Here is a 14496-nt window from a genome sequence, read left to right as displayed (position 1 = left end):
TATAAATGAGATTAATGGTTAGCCAAGAGCAGTATCATCTCACATTTAAGAAAAAAATGTTTTGTCGATAGCATTATTTTAATCCTCACAACACAGCCATAGAAATGGCCATTGTCACTCCCCTTTACTAAGTTAAAGTATGTTAAATTTTTAAGTATTCATTTGAGCTTATTTTATATTTCCTAGTCTTTTCTACTTACAGAATAGTTACAAACATTCCTAGCTTGTGAGTCTTTTTGAAAGTTCCACCAGTAGAAAACGGAGTCACTGTTTTCATGTAAATTTTAGGAAACTGGTATAATCTATCCAGAAAACAATCTACTGACTATAAAAATAAATATGTAAGCAACAATTTGCAGATTATGAGCCAACCATCCATTGAATTCCACAAGCAGTCAACAAAGAAACACCTGCCTGAGAAGCACAGCAGGAAAATAGGCAGCAGGTGCCACACCCCTGGTATTTGCTTAGAGTAAAACAATCTGGCTCCATTGAGGCAGAAAGAGGGTGTTCTTTCTTGAAGGTGTTATTTTTCTGTTCTCTAGAAATGCAGAATTATATCTATAGTTTATTTATAAATGGATTAGGAATATCTCTACATTTCTTAACTGACACATTTTGAATACCTATCAGTCTTTCAAATTTACTAAAATTGCTGCTTATCTACTTACTGGCTGACTGGTTACTTGTGAAACTTTATTTTCAGTCATTTAAGCTTTCAGTTTATCTTGGAAAATCATAATAAAAACAAGGCAATATTTACAGGACAGTAGGATTTGAATTCAAAATGACCATTTCAAGCCATGACTCTTCTGCTAACTACCTGTAAGATCTTGACTTAACCTCACAGTTTATTTCTTATCTGCAAAGTAGGGTTGCTGTGATTATTAAACACATATGGCTCAAGATATAATTGCTGAATGTATGAAAGTAAAAGTCGCTCAGTGGTGTCCGACTCTTTGTAACCCCATGAACAATAGCCTGCCAGGTTCCTCTGTCCATGGAATTCTCCAGGCAATTCTACTGGAGTGGGTAGCCGTTCTCTTCTCCAGGGGATCTTTCCAACCCAGGGATCGAACCCAGGTTTTCTGCATTGGAGGCAGATTCTTTACCAACTTTCTATTTCTATGCATTGGACTACTAGAGATGCCTGAGAAAGCCCACCAGGAAAGCCCAAGAATACCCGAGTAGGTAGCCTATCCCTTCTCCAAGGGATCTTCCCAACTCAGGAATCAAACCAAGGTCTCCTGCATGGCAGGCAGATTCTTTACCAGCTGAGCTACCAGGGAAGCCCTAGCAAGTATATGCATATGCTGAAAGTATGTTAGGTGCTATTTTATGCTAAAAATACTTTAGGAATACCAAGATATAATATTTTATTTGAAGTGTTCCTTAAGGATTACCTGTCACAATCCTATATTTAGCTGGTGAGGGAATTGAGTAAATTGTTGGTGATTATGAAATTACTGGTGGCAGAATTAAAGTTTGTATCTAGATTTCCTAATGTTCAAATTTTCATAGACATTTTTTAATTCTAGTTCTTAAAGATAATTTTTATTGCATAAAAAAGGAAAAGAAATTGTTGAAAGCAGTCCCTGACTACTCATGGCAATTTATTAGTTGTAATATTATTTTCATGAATAAAGAATCCATTAAATAAACATTACAGTAACTCTGGGTGTTAGTTTTAGCATGGGATAAAATGACCAGATGGTTCATTTCAATGTAAAAATACTATCCTTGCTTATTTTAAGACTTTTCAGAATCTAAAAAAAAGTACTTTCTTCTGATTTAGGAGGAAAAAACACAGCAAAAGTGCAACTGTTGAGAGTGGACAGGACTGTGCTGGGATAAGGTTGATATTACAACGTCACAGAATTTTATCTTGTAACAAACAGAGGGTTGATCCATCCTGATTTTTCCATTGAAAAAGTAAATCCAAGCAATAAAATAAAAGAAAGTATTTCATATTATTTTGAAAAGTAATGATTTTTGTATTGCTTTATCAAGTATATATACCTGCTTATATTGATTACAAATTCAAAGCATACATGTATGTGTGTATTTCACTTTGCCGTATTTAAATCATAGACTGGTACTCGTTGTTCCAGTACCATCATTAAACTAGGTGTCATTCACATTACTGAGCATATTACACATGCTAAGCTAATTTACCTTTAGAGTTATCCAATGGGATATGTATCGTCTTCACTTTTGGTTGAAGAAGTTGAGGCTCATAGTAGTTAAGATGTTTATTGATACTATGGAATCAAAGTTTCATTCTCTTTTTGAAAATATTGGGTTGTAATTCTGTGAGGTCAGTGTGCCTCATTTAGGCCACAGGATAGTCTAGCAGAAGCCTCACACTCACTCCCACAGGGAGGGTCGTGGATCAGAGAAGAATGAGGGTTGATGTTCAGCCAGTAAGAACCAATTGAGCTAAAATGACTGAGTTTTTTGTTTAATTTTTTGGCTACACCCCAAAGCTTGTGGGATATGAGATCTTACTTCCCCAAGCAGGGGTTGAATTTGCACCCCTTGCATTGGAAGGCAGAGTCAGCCACTGAACCACTTGTGGTTACACAGGCTGAGTTCATTTACCTTTAGAGTTGCCCAATGGGATATGTATCATCTTCAGTTTTGGTTGAAGTCCACTGGGGAAGTCCCCTCAAATGACTGTTAACATTTGGAAAGATTTCTCTCCTACATGCCTTGGTCAAGCCTGCCTGACATCACTTTACCTAGGAATTCACAGATTTCTCCACAAAGAAAGCATAGATTTCTGCCCTACGTCGCAAAAGGTCCCTGTATCCTGCTGAGGGCTTTGCCCAACAGCAAAGATGTGAGGGTGGGGAATTGGCTATCACCTGCTTTCTCATTCCATTGGTCAAACCTACCTGGAAGCCCCAAGAACAAGGGAGTGTGTGATATGCAGCTTGTAGAGGTCAGCATCCTGGGGCACAGAACCAAGCAGGGGAGGAAGTGAGATTGGATATGGGGCAGATGGAGTATAACCAGCGTGGCCCTGGAATGGAAGATCATTACAGGAATTAAAATGAACTCTAAAGAGATACATAAATCTGCAGTTCTAGCACAGCTGAGTTTATGGCCCAATGTTCATGTCTGGTATAGCAATCTTAAGAGAAGGAAAGCAGAGGATTTGAGTTTCAACTTTTTCAAGGGCTAGTAGGTTTATGTTGTAATTGTTTTCTCTTCTGATCTAAAGGTCTCTGTATTAACCCTTATGGTGTCTATGTAGATGTAGGGCCTTGAATTTTGCTGGGCCCTGAATTTGTCTGTCATTCTCCAACTGTTGCAAAATGTCAATACTCATTTCACATTTACTAACAGTCACATTGTTGAAATGTGAACATCTGCTGAGGAGAAGGATTTATGACAACAATCTTTGGAGTTAGACAGTGGGACTAATGGCTTTCCAGAACTCTGGAATGCTGAGTCATGGGTATTTTTTAGGGCGACCTCTTTAGGCAGACCTTAGTTTCTTTTGCTGAATAAGTAATGTGAACATGCTCTTGTTCAGTTATGTTCAAGGGACAAAATATCTAGTATTTGTAACCACTTTTTAAAAGGAAACATATAGACTCTTACATTAAGTCTTCTAGGAAGATGATGTAAGTGTGATTATAAAAGAGCAGTAATATAAAAGCCTGAGTATAAAAAAGCCAGAATTTGAGGGTTTTTAAACCCTGACAGGAATTTACTTGCATGAGAGTATCATAGGAAGCTGTACGTGATGGAAGAAAGTTGAATTCAGTGAAAAGCCATGTAAATGAGCCTTAAATGCACTCTGTGTTACCTATGCCATCACTGTACTTCTGTTAAGTTCTACATTGTTGCCTAATTAATTTGGAAATTATGTTATCTTCATGTTTTAGTTTTCTAGGGCTGCTGTAACAAAATCCACAGACTGAGTGGCTGAAATGACAGAAATATATTTTCTTACAATTCTGGAGGCTAGCTCATGGTGTCAGTGGATTTGTTTATTCTGAGCCCTCACTCCTTGGTTTGCAGATGGACATCTTCTTCCTGTGAATTCACATGGTTATCCCTCCATCTGTGTTGTTTGTGTCCTAATCTCTTCTTATAAGGACATTAGTCATATTGGATCAGAACCAGCCCTAATGGCCCCACTTAATCACCTTTTTAAAGACCTTATCTCCAAACACAATCACATTCTGAGTTACTGGAGGGTTAAGTCTTCAACATATAATTTTGGAGGAGGGAGACACAATTGAATCCATAACGCTCCATGAGATTCATTATCACTTTTCTGTAATACTCTTAATAAGCTGTATCCAGTATGTACTGCATGGTTACATAGCAACAGTATGGCACATTTTATTCTATGCAATGCCTATTCAATATCCATTCATCTCTTCCTTTTCTTCAGACTACTGAGATATTCCTTCACATATCAACCTGTTTATGAAATCATTGGTACCAAGAGGTAAGCCTGTACCAACTTAGTTCAGTCAACATACTCCATCCTATTTGGCCACAGCCACTGGTGCAGATGGAAACCAGGTCTAAGATGATGCTGCAGAAGGAGAGAGATGACAACGATCAGGGCTCTTGAAGAACACATTGATCTACTGAGTCAAACCATCCTTGAAATTCATTCCCCATCAGGACCTTCCAGCTTTGTAAACCAATACGTTCCTTTACGGTGTGAGCCATATTTAGCTCATCTTTTTTGATACAAGGCAGTGATGCTTTGTGCTCTCTGATCTTACTGAGATGCTAAGTCTCTTCAGTCGTGTCCGACTCTGTGCGACCCCATAGACGGCAGCCCACTAGGCTCCCCCGTCCCTGGGATTCTCCAGGCAAGAACACTGGAGTGGGTTGCCATTTCCTTCTCCCTTACAGAGATGACCTCCTGTCAAATCAACAAGTATTTATTGTTCATCTGCTGTATATGTGCCAGTCACTCTGTTAGGTATAGGGGAGAAAATGTTATCCAAATTAGATAACCTTTGCTTTCTTGAGACACAAACTTTCATTAAATAATCACACAAATAAATGTATAATTGTAACTTTGAATAGGAAAGAATTATTTGTTGTTGTTGCTAAGTCGTGTCTGACCCCATGGACTGTAGGTCACTAGGCTCCTCTGTCCATGGAATTTCTCAGGCAAGAATATTGGAGTGGGTTGCCATTTCCTACTCCAGGGAATCATCCCAAACCAGGAATCAAACCTGCATCTCTTTCATTGGCAGGAGGATTCTTTACCCCTGAGCCATCAGGGTAGCCCATAAAAGAACTATACTCAAGGTTACAAAAGACTAGAAAAGGAGGAGCTCACCTAGTACTCATTCTAGTCAAAGTTTCCATAAGAAAGGGCTATTTACCCTGGAATTTGGAAGAAGAGTACCAGTTAACTAGGTGACAGAAAGAAACATCAGTGACCAAGTTTTGAATCTCAAAGAAAGAAGGTACAGCATTTAAGAAACTAAATGAAAGCCAGGTGTGGTTCACATAGATTAAGTGGGAAGAGGCTATGGCATGCATTCTTTTAAAACAATACTTGTTGCAGAAGCTGAGGTCTGGAGCTTCCCTCAGGCTATTTATAAACAAATTGGTGGTTTAGTCGCTAAATCAGGTCGGACTCTTGCAACCCCGTTGACTGTAGCCTGCCAGGCTCCTCTGTCCATGCGATTCTCTAGGCAAGAATATTGGAGTAAGTTCCCATTTCCTTTTCCAGGGGATCTTCCCGACCCAGGAATCAAACCTGGGTCTCCTGCCTTGCAGGCGGATTCTTTACTGACTGAGCTACTAACTTTACTCCTGATAAACAAATTAGCTGCCATTATTTCATCCTGTTGGTGAGACAGTAGAAACTCATTATAAATTTCATGCTGAAACCATCCTGGACATTTCTTTCTCCACTTTACCTGTAAAATTAGGAATATTCAAGACATGTAAGGATTGGTGCATCATTTTAGTGTGTGCATGCATGTCTGTATGTGTGTGTTTATGAATGTGCATGTATTTATGAATGCCTGTGTGTCTATATGTGCATATTTATTAAAATGTGTGTGTGATATGTGTATATATTTATGAATGTGTGTGTGCGTGTAGCAAAGTGACTAAGTAGAGGCTTCGCTTTTGTCCATGTTATGGGGCCAGGCCTAGACAAATATATATACCTTCAGAATCCATTATTATAAAGGGATTCTCCACCAAGATTGTCAAAAGGTTAGCTTAGGATAAATGGAACATTTACCAAATTCTTCAAAGTTTGTTGCAAAAATCAGCATCAGCCCTTTCTGGTTCCTTCTCTCTGACTCCCAAAAGAACATTTTAGACCTATTTTTCTGCCAAGAGTCAAGTTCCAAGAGCAGAGAGAAGTTACGGTTTGAACAAAAAACAAACTCTGAACTGACCCTTTGAGTACCAGACACTTTATTTTTAAAATATTTCTTCTCTCACAGAAATCAATTTATAGACTTATTCTTCCGTATTAGAAAATATTGGAAATATTTGCCTCCAGGTTCATTATGCAGGAGGATGTCAACAGCACAGTGTGATGAATATAGCAGAAGATTCAGGAAAAAGAACTGTTTGAGTAGACAATATTAGACAGCACCTTTACAGATAGCTACAAATCACAAATTTAATAACACAGTGGACATGCTTGATAAAATATTTTCAGTTATTTTATGCCATGAAGTAGAAGGAATTATAAGAAGTCATGCTTTCTCTTAAGTATGTTATGTTTGTGAGTCATATAGTACAACTATGATTGCAGTTATGCAGCTACAAGGTGAGAAATGTCAAGAAATTCTGGCAACCGCCAGCAATCAAGAAGAGGTTATAGAAAGAGTCCTCCTCTAGAGACTTCAGAGTAAGCATGGCCCTGCTGACACCTTGATTTTGAACTTCAAGCATTAAGAGCTGTTGTTTTAAGCCACCCAATTTATCACACTTTGTTATGGCAGCTCTGGTAAACTAGCACAAGGCCCTATTGTGAAGTTCATGGAACATCACATTTATAATTGATTCATTATACTGTCGACCAGTATCTCAAAAGGATTCTTAAGTCTCCTTTGAGATGTTGGAAGATGATGTTCTGTAAAAATGGATTCTGATGGACCAATAAATTTAGGAAGTATTTCATATCTTGGGCTTTCCTGGTGGCTCAGATGGTAAAGAATCTGCCTGCAATGCAAGAGAAGCGGTTCAATCCCTGGGTCGGGGAGATCGCCTGGAGATGGAAATGGCAACCCACTCCAGTATTCCTGCCTGGAGAATTCCATAGACAGAGGAGCCTGATGGGCTACAGTCCATGGGGCCGCAAAGAATTGGACATGACTGAGTGACTAACGCTTTCCCTTTTCATATCTTAGTTCTAACTTAAAAATTCACAGTAAGTTTTGGGGGTATCAAAGATTATGATAAGTAGAGAAATGGACTTTACTCTGTTTACCCTGAATTTCTCAAGTGTATTTGATCAAAGATTCCTCTTTTCATCAAACAGCATGTGACATGTCCACAGACAAATGTGTTCTGAGAGTCTTGGGTCAGATATGCTAATGTAAGGAAGGACAGGTCCTTGAAGGAGTGTTATGATCAAAGTTATATTTAGGAAAAAGATTCTGTAGATACAAAGGAGAGGAGAGGAGCTGGAGGCAGGAAGGGTAGATCTGAGTAGAGAGGAGGGTGGTGAAGAGAGAAAGATTAATGCTAAAGGGAAAACCAAGGGAGAAGGCACAAGAAGTAGAGACGGTAGACAGCTTTCTCCTATTTACAAAATATTAACTACAGTATTAAATATATCCTTTTACATGTGGAATTACTTTTGTCAAATTTTGGATTAGTGTTCTGTATAGTATGGTAGGGACTTCCCTGGTGGCTCAGACGGTAAAGAGTCTGCCTGCAATGCAAGAGACGTGGGTTAGATCCCTGGGTTGGGACAATCCCCTGGAGAAGGGCATGGCAACCCACTCCAGTATTCTTGCCTGCAGAATTCCATGGACAGAGGAGCCTGGCCAGCTACAGTCCGTGGGGTTGCAAAGAGTCGGACACGACTGAGCGACTAATACATATACATAACACAGACACAGACACACACACACATAATACTGTAGGAGTTTCCTTATTAATTTCCTTTCTTTGGTTTGTTTATTTTACTTGAATATATATATATTATATATATATATATATATATATATATATATTTTAACCTGAGTGTGGTATTGCTGATTACACATGCTCAAGAATTTAACCAATGACTTAGTCCCTGAAAGAAGCAGATCAAAGGCATGAAGGAGAAGAGGTACTATCAAAGTATTCTTAAATTCCTTAAAACTCATTTCTGACCATGGCTAAGGAGTAATCAACCTCTAAGCAATCCCCTCACACCACCCTCCACCTCCAACCCCCCAAGTGATCTGTGACTGCTTTACTTCTTACCCTCAGGAGAGGCCAGGGAAAAGTTTCCTTCTCATCCAGTTTCTGGAAGGCTTATATGTACAATGGATCTTCAATGGCAGAATTAAGATTAAATTTCTATTAAGAGGCCAGAGAGGAGAAAAAGGCCACATATGGTTGGAAATGTCCCATTTTCCAATGAAAGGTGACATTCCTTTCTAGGTTAGGTTTAATGTCAGTAAATTAGCTTGAAAGGTTTATGTGCAAATCTGTTATAAACTCCTTCCTAATATATCTCTTAAAAATCTATCTAAAATTAGTACCAGAACATCCTAAGCTTCAATGGCAGGTAATGCTCCAGGACTTTTGTCACCACTACCCCTTGGCCTACTGCTCACTCTGGCTTGAGTGCTGTAGATTTGTTCTATTCCTACTTGAGGGCAAATCTGAATAAGAAATGGAAGTTGCATTTTGAATTGAGGTAACATTTAGGAATGATTTAAGAAACTTGATTAATGAGAACACAGACTTTAAAGATTCAGGCATTAGAAGGCTTGTTTTTTACCATTTTCATATTTGAAACAGGTTCTAAATAATGTTCTATCAAACTGTTATAAAGCATTTATAAATGGCAATGCATAGAATTATTTACATGTCTCTTGATCGTGATAAAACACTTCTTATAATAAATTATTATGGAAAAGGCAATGCTATTAATCATTCATTAAATGTTAATAACATTTATCAATGTTTATTTCCTTTAAAGTGACAAGAAAAATAGGTATTTCATATTGAAAAATATCAACTGAAGTAAAGATTTTATTTTTTCCAGATATGACTCTAGACTGAAACAGATTTCTGCCTTTTAAAACTTCTGGTTATTGATATTAATGTAGATGAAAAGAATATGTTTGCATTTTTATAAGACACCCAGTCTCTACAGTAAAGAAGAACTGTGTGAGAATATAAGGAAACAAATTAAAATTGGATTGTGCAGTATAATTTTAGAACATTATTTGTGTCCCTCAGTAAGGAAAGTGTCTCTAAATATTCATGTTCTTATTTAGTATATTTATGCCATCTTCTGGTGATGATCAGTTAAGTTGGAAATATTCAAATTAATAAGTCCTGATAGCATCAAAATAATTTGGTATTTCCAAACAGAATCAGTAACTGACATTCTTTAGATTGTGTTGTTGTTGTTCAGTTGCCAAGTTGTGTCTGACTGTTTGCGAACCCATGAACTACAGCATGCCAGGCTTCCCTGTCCTTCACTATCTCCCTGAGTTTGCTCAAACTCACATCCACTGACTCAGTGATGCCATCCAACCATCTCATCCTCTGTTGCCCCCTTCTCTTGCCCTCAATCTTTTCCAGAATCAGGGTGTTTTCCAATGAGTCCACTCTTTGCATCAGGTGGCCAAAGGGAGTCCTGCAAAACTGAAAAGGAGTCACAATAGTGGTTCTCCTTAGTAAATGGATTTAAAGTAATTTGACATAATTACAGTAATTTGACCATTCTTTTAGTCTGCTAATCCTAATACACCAGAATGGCTGGCAAATAAAATCAGGACTTTGATTTTTGAGGAGATGGAGAATACTGTGTTATGAAACCGTACCTGATATGGTAGGTGTGAATCTACTGTACATTTTCGAGTATGACAAAGTTTCGAGTATGACAAAGTCAGGTAAAGTTCTCCTGCAGTCTTCTTTCAGAAAGTGGGCTTTTCTTGTGTTAATGCTTGGGAAGAGTTAAATCTCTAGACAAGAAAGTAGAACCTAGAAGCAAAGTCAAATTTGGGTCAGAAAAGAACCTCATTTTTGACTTTGCTTTGTTGAATTTAGACCTCCAAAAATCTAGAATCATGTATAAACTCTTTTTCGTGAAAGACATGAGAGATTTTGCTTCATGAACAAGCTATGACAAATTGAAGCCATTATATTAACCTTTGATAAAGACAACAATGCTGTAAGATATTCAGAGATGAGTATTGTGGCTCTTAGGGAGTTTCTGTTTGTCTCCCTTCCAATCTCCATTTCCACCCCTGGCCGATATGGTAGTCTCTATAGTATCTAGCAGGGCTTCCCAGGTGATGCTAGTGGTAAAGAACCCGGCTGCCAGTGCAGGAGATATAAGAGATGTAAGAGACATGGATTTGATCCCTGACTTGGGAAGATCCCCTGGAGGAGGGCATGGCAACCCACTCCAGTATTCTTGCCTGGAGAATTCCATGGACATGGGAGCCTGGGGGGCTACTACAGTCTATAGGGTCGCAAAGAGTCGGACCCGACTGAAGCGACTTAGCATGCACACATGCATAGTAACTAGCAAGAAACACAAAGAGAAAATAAATTTCAGGAAGTATTTTGGAGCTTTGATATACAGTGATGATTGTCCTCTAAGAAATTCTTACTTTAGTAGTATTGGAAGTTTCATTTTAGCAAGAAGATCAAAGTTTTCTTCCCTAGCCTAATTCTTTTTTTCCTCAGAGTTGCAGACATGGCTGGAAAAATAAGTTGGAAGTATGGAGAGGTGAAGTGAGATTTATAATACATTAATTCTGGATTAACAGAACTGTAAATTTAGTTCCTTGAATAGAAATCTGTGAATTGGAAAAGCTATTATTTGAAATGGGCTTCCCTGATAGCTCAGTTGGTAAAGAATCTGCCTGCTTTCAGATGGGCACAGAACCAATTGATTGGTGAAATATGCATGGAATTTTGATGTTTCTGTAAGCATAAGGTCTGCATGCTTCCAATTAGATGTAATAGTCCTCAATTCTTGGTTTAACATTATTTAACTAATTTTGTCATAAGTTTTAAGATGCATATATTTGCTGATATGTCAGTAAAAACATACAAAATGATATGTTTTTATTATGACAGATTTAGCTATTATTATTGAATGCTTACTAATTTCTACTCAGTACACTAGGTACTTTAATACATTATTGCATTTCATTCTAAAAACAATCCTATTACCAATTATTATACCTACTGCAGGCATAAGTTACATAGCTTTGTCAGAATAAGGATCTATTGGTTCTATAGATATGACCATAGATTTTTTGATGGTAACCAAAGTGATCAAAGAATACATATTTGACAACTGTCATGCAATTAGCAAATATCCTGGCCTATTAGTAGATAGTTTTTTTTAATTAGTAGGCATAATGGAATATTTTCATATTGTATTATGAAAAAATCTTCCAGAAAATATGAATGCTCTGTATTAGAAGAAAAGAATAATAACATACAATGAACATACTAAAACACCAAAGTAATCCCATTTTAATGTATAAGAATAGTATTTCATAATGCCATGGCTTATACCAGTCACTGTTCTCATTTTATATCTGGAGGTATACCTTCTAAATATTAATATATAGATGAATAAATATATATTAATAGCTACATGTAATATGTACAGATTTTAATTAGGGCCACATTAGTTGTATCATAAAACTTGCTATAGCTCTAATAAAAAATATGTAACCTAAACTTTAAAAAAGTTAATATATGGTTTATTTTTGATGTATACTGAGAAATTGCTTGAACCACAATTTCTAGTGGTCATTTTTATTCCACCATGTTAATTAAGGGATCTGTTTTTGAATATCTGATTTATTTTCTGATATTTAATTTATTAAACCTAAATTTGTAAAGCTTATCTTCACAATAAATCTGAAATCTCATATCTATATAGCACTACATATATATAAGGTGTATATGTTTACTATGTAAAATGTGATGATTGAATCGGAATATCTTTCATTAAGTAGGATGGCATAATTTTATTTGAAATAGAAATGTGATCAACAGTTCATATATGTGTTGTTGACTAATCCTTTTTTGTATCTCTATCTTTTAATTGATATAGACAATTCATATTTAATATAACTACTGAAATGTTAAGGCTTAAGACTGACATTTTCTTTCTTATTTTCTGTTTGTTTCTTTCTGTTTTCATTAGCTTCGTTTGCTTGCCTTCTCTTGTATGCTTGAACATTTTTAGAACTCTATTTTCACTAGTCTATAATGTTTGAGTCTTTCTCTTTTTATAGCTTTCTGTTGTTGTTACTCTATGTATAACATTATATAGAAATAACATCAGCCTATTGGTGCTGATGTTTTACCAGTTAGAGTCAGGTATAGAAATGTTGCCTCTCTCTGAACATTTTTTTACTCACATCTTGTATAATGTATGCATTTCCATTATATGCTGAGTACCATAAAAGACAGTCATAATTTTTGCTATGACCCCCACACATAATTTAGAAACTCAAGAAAAGAGGTAAAATCTATTATATTTACCCATGCCTTTTCTCTTTTGATTGTTACTTCTTCTTCCTTCCTGATGTTCCAGATTCTTTTCTTAAAATTCCCTTTATTTTTAGAGAGCTTTCTTTAGCCATTCCTTTAGGATAGGTGTGCTAGCAAAAATTTCTCTTGATTTTCTTTCATCAGAGAATGTCTTTATTTCCCTTTCCTTCCTGAAGGATGTTGTCATGGATAATGAATTTTGAGTTGGCAATTCTTTTCTTTCTATGCCTGAAAGATGTTGTACCACTACTTTCTGGCCTCTACCATTTATGAGGAAAAGTATGCTGTGAGTTAAATTGTTTTCCCCTATAAGTAACATATCATTTCTCTCTGACAGTTTTCTAGAATATTTCATTGAATTTGGGTTTCATAAGTTTGATGCTGATGTTTGTTGACTAATCTTTATGGTAGAATGATCATGGCTTTCAGGTTAAAGATGTTCTTAGAACTTCAGTCTGTTAAGTTAGAGAAGAAGAGAAAAGTTGAAATTACCACCTATCACAAACCAACTCAAACAACATGAAATTCTTTCTTAGTCCTTTGATCCATAGCTAAACATACTTATACTGATTCAGAATACTTTCTGAATGATGACAAACATACTTAGGTACTGGTAAGTTTGTTTAGTTTCTTATTTTCATATAAAGTTAGTCCTTCCATATTTTGAGCACTATTTTTTTTGACAGATTAGATATGTGAGAGACATAAAAACCAGAAGTCAGTATCAACCATCTGTTATATGGTAATAATTTTAATGTATTCAGTGATGCCTGATTTAATCATTTTTAAATTTGGTTTCTTGATTTAGGAAGAAGCTTCATTACTGACAGAGATATATTGTCATGAGAAAAGAATAGAAAAGGTGATATTCTTCTTGCGAATGCCTTCTCACATACCTGATGTGTGACAGGGTTTACCGCACACCACTAAAGTCAGTTTTAAAAAGGACTGTTAAAGCCAGATAAAGAAGTCAAAATTGACAGCTCATAGCCAATGGTATGTTGACTCCAGATCCTACTTTTCTGGTTCTGTGAAATGTATTGAAAAGTGAATTAACAGTCAAGCCCAGATATGGGGTACATTGTGTGCTAGTAGCCAAAGCCAATTAATACAATAAATTACTTAACTTTCAGATGATTCCATGGTCAGTAATTAAAACTGAGATTAGATGATAATTTTCCAGGCATTTTATTAGTAGTAAAAATGGCAAGTGAAAAGCAGGATAAATGGTTTTAAGAGGAGAGAAATCAAATTGAGTAGTTGAGATGAGGCTAAATTATGAAAGGTCTTAAAAACTGGATGGAGAAATCTAGAAATGATGCAGCAAACAAAAGGAAGTTGTTTAATTTCACAGATTGAAAGTATTATTTTAGGAAGATTATTCAATTATAATAATTTTATATTTTAGTTACTAGAAACTAAATAAGATATTGAAATTACATAATGGATTAGCAGTTTATAATGTCAGTAGATTGACTTAGTAATCTATAGAAGCAACCTGTACATCTTGTTCAATAACCAGTAGGTACGAGAATGATGAGTCAAATCTGTCCTCAATCAAATAGCTTTAAACACAAGTTAGTGAGAAAATCATAAAGTAATAAATCATTTAAAAGCTGTAGATCACCAAAATTGGATAAGTTGTTGTCCTAAAAATTAGGATTCTTGTCTAGATTTTTCCACCATCTGGGACAGCTTTTCTTAATTCATTGAGCATTATGGAGCTTATACGGCCAGGCCACTCAAGACGGCTGTTGTCTTGCTCTCTGTACCTCTCCTGCC

General features: G+C 36.3%; 1 long non-coding RNA gene across 1 annotated transcript in view; it reads left to right on the top strand.

Annotated features, from left to right (window-relative positions):
* The window catches only part of LOC133053050 (uncharacterized), a 39535-nt gene extending 34957 nt beyond the window's left edge, over positions 1 to 4578 (top strand). The window contains exon 5 of the long non-coding RNA XR_009692086.1: positions 4412 to 4578. This is a non-coding gene — a long non-coding RNA (uncharacterized LOC133053050). The remainder of the gene's footprint in view (positions 1 to 4411) is intronic.
* The last annotated feature ends 9918 nt before the right edge of the window (positions 4579 to 14496 follow it).

This window comes from Dama dama, chromosome X (genome assembly GCF_033118175.1).
Source record: "Dama dama isolate Ldn47 chromosome X, ASM3311817v1, whole genome shotgun sequence".
In the NCBI taxonomy this organism is placed as follows: domain Eukaryota; kingdom Metazoa; phylum Chordata; class Mammalia; order Artiodactyla; family Cervidae; genus Dama; species Dama dama.
Note: the sequence above shows the minus strand (reverse complement) of the source record. Positions and strands in the feature narration are given on the sequence as shown.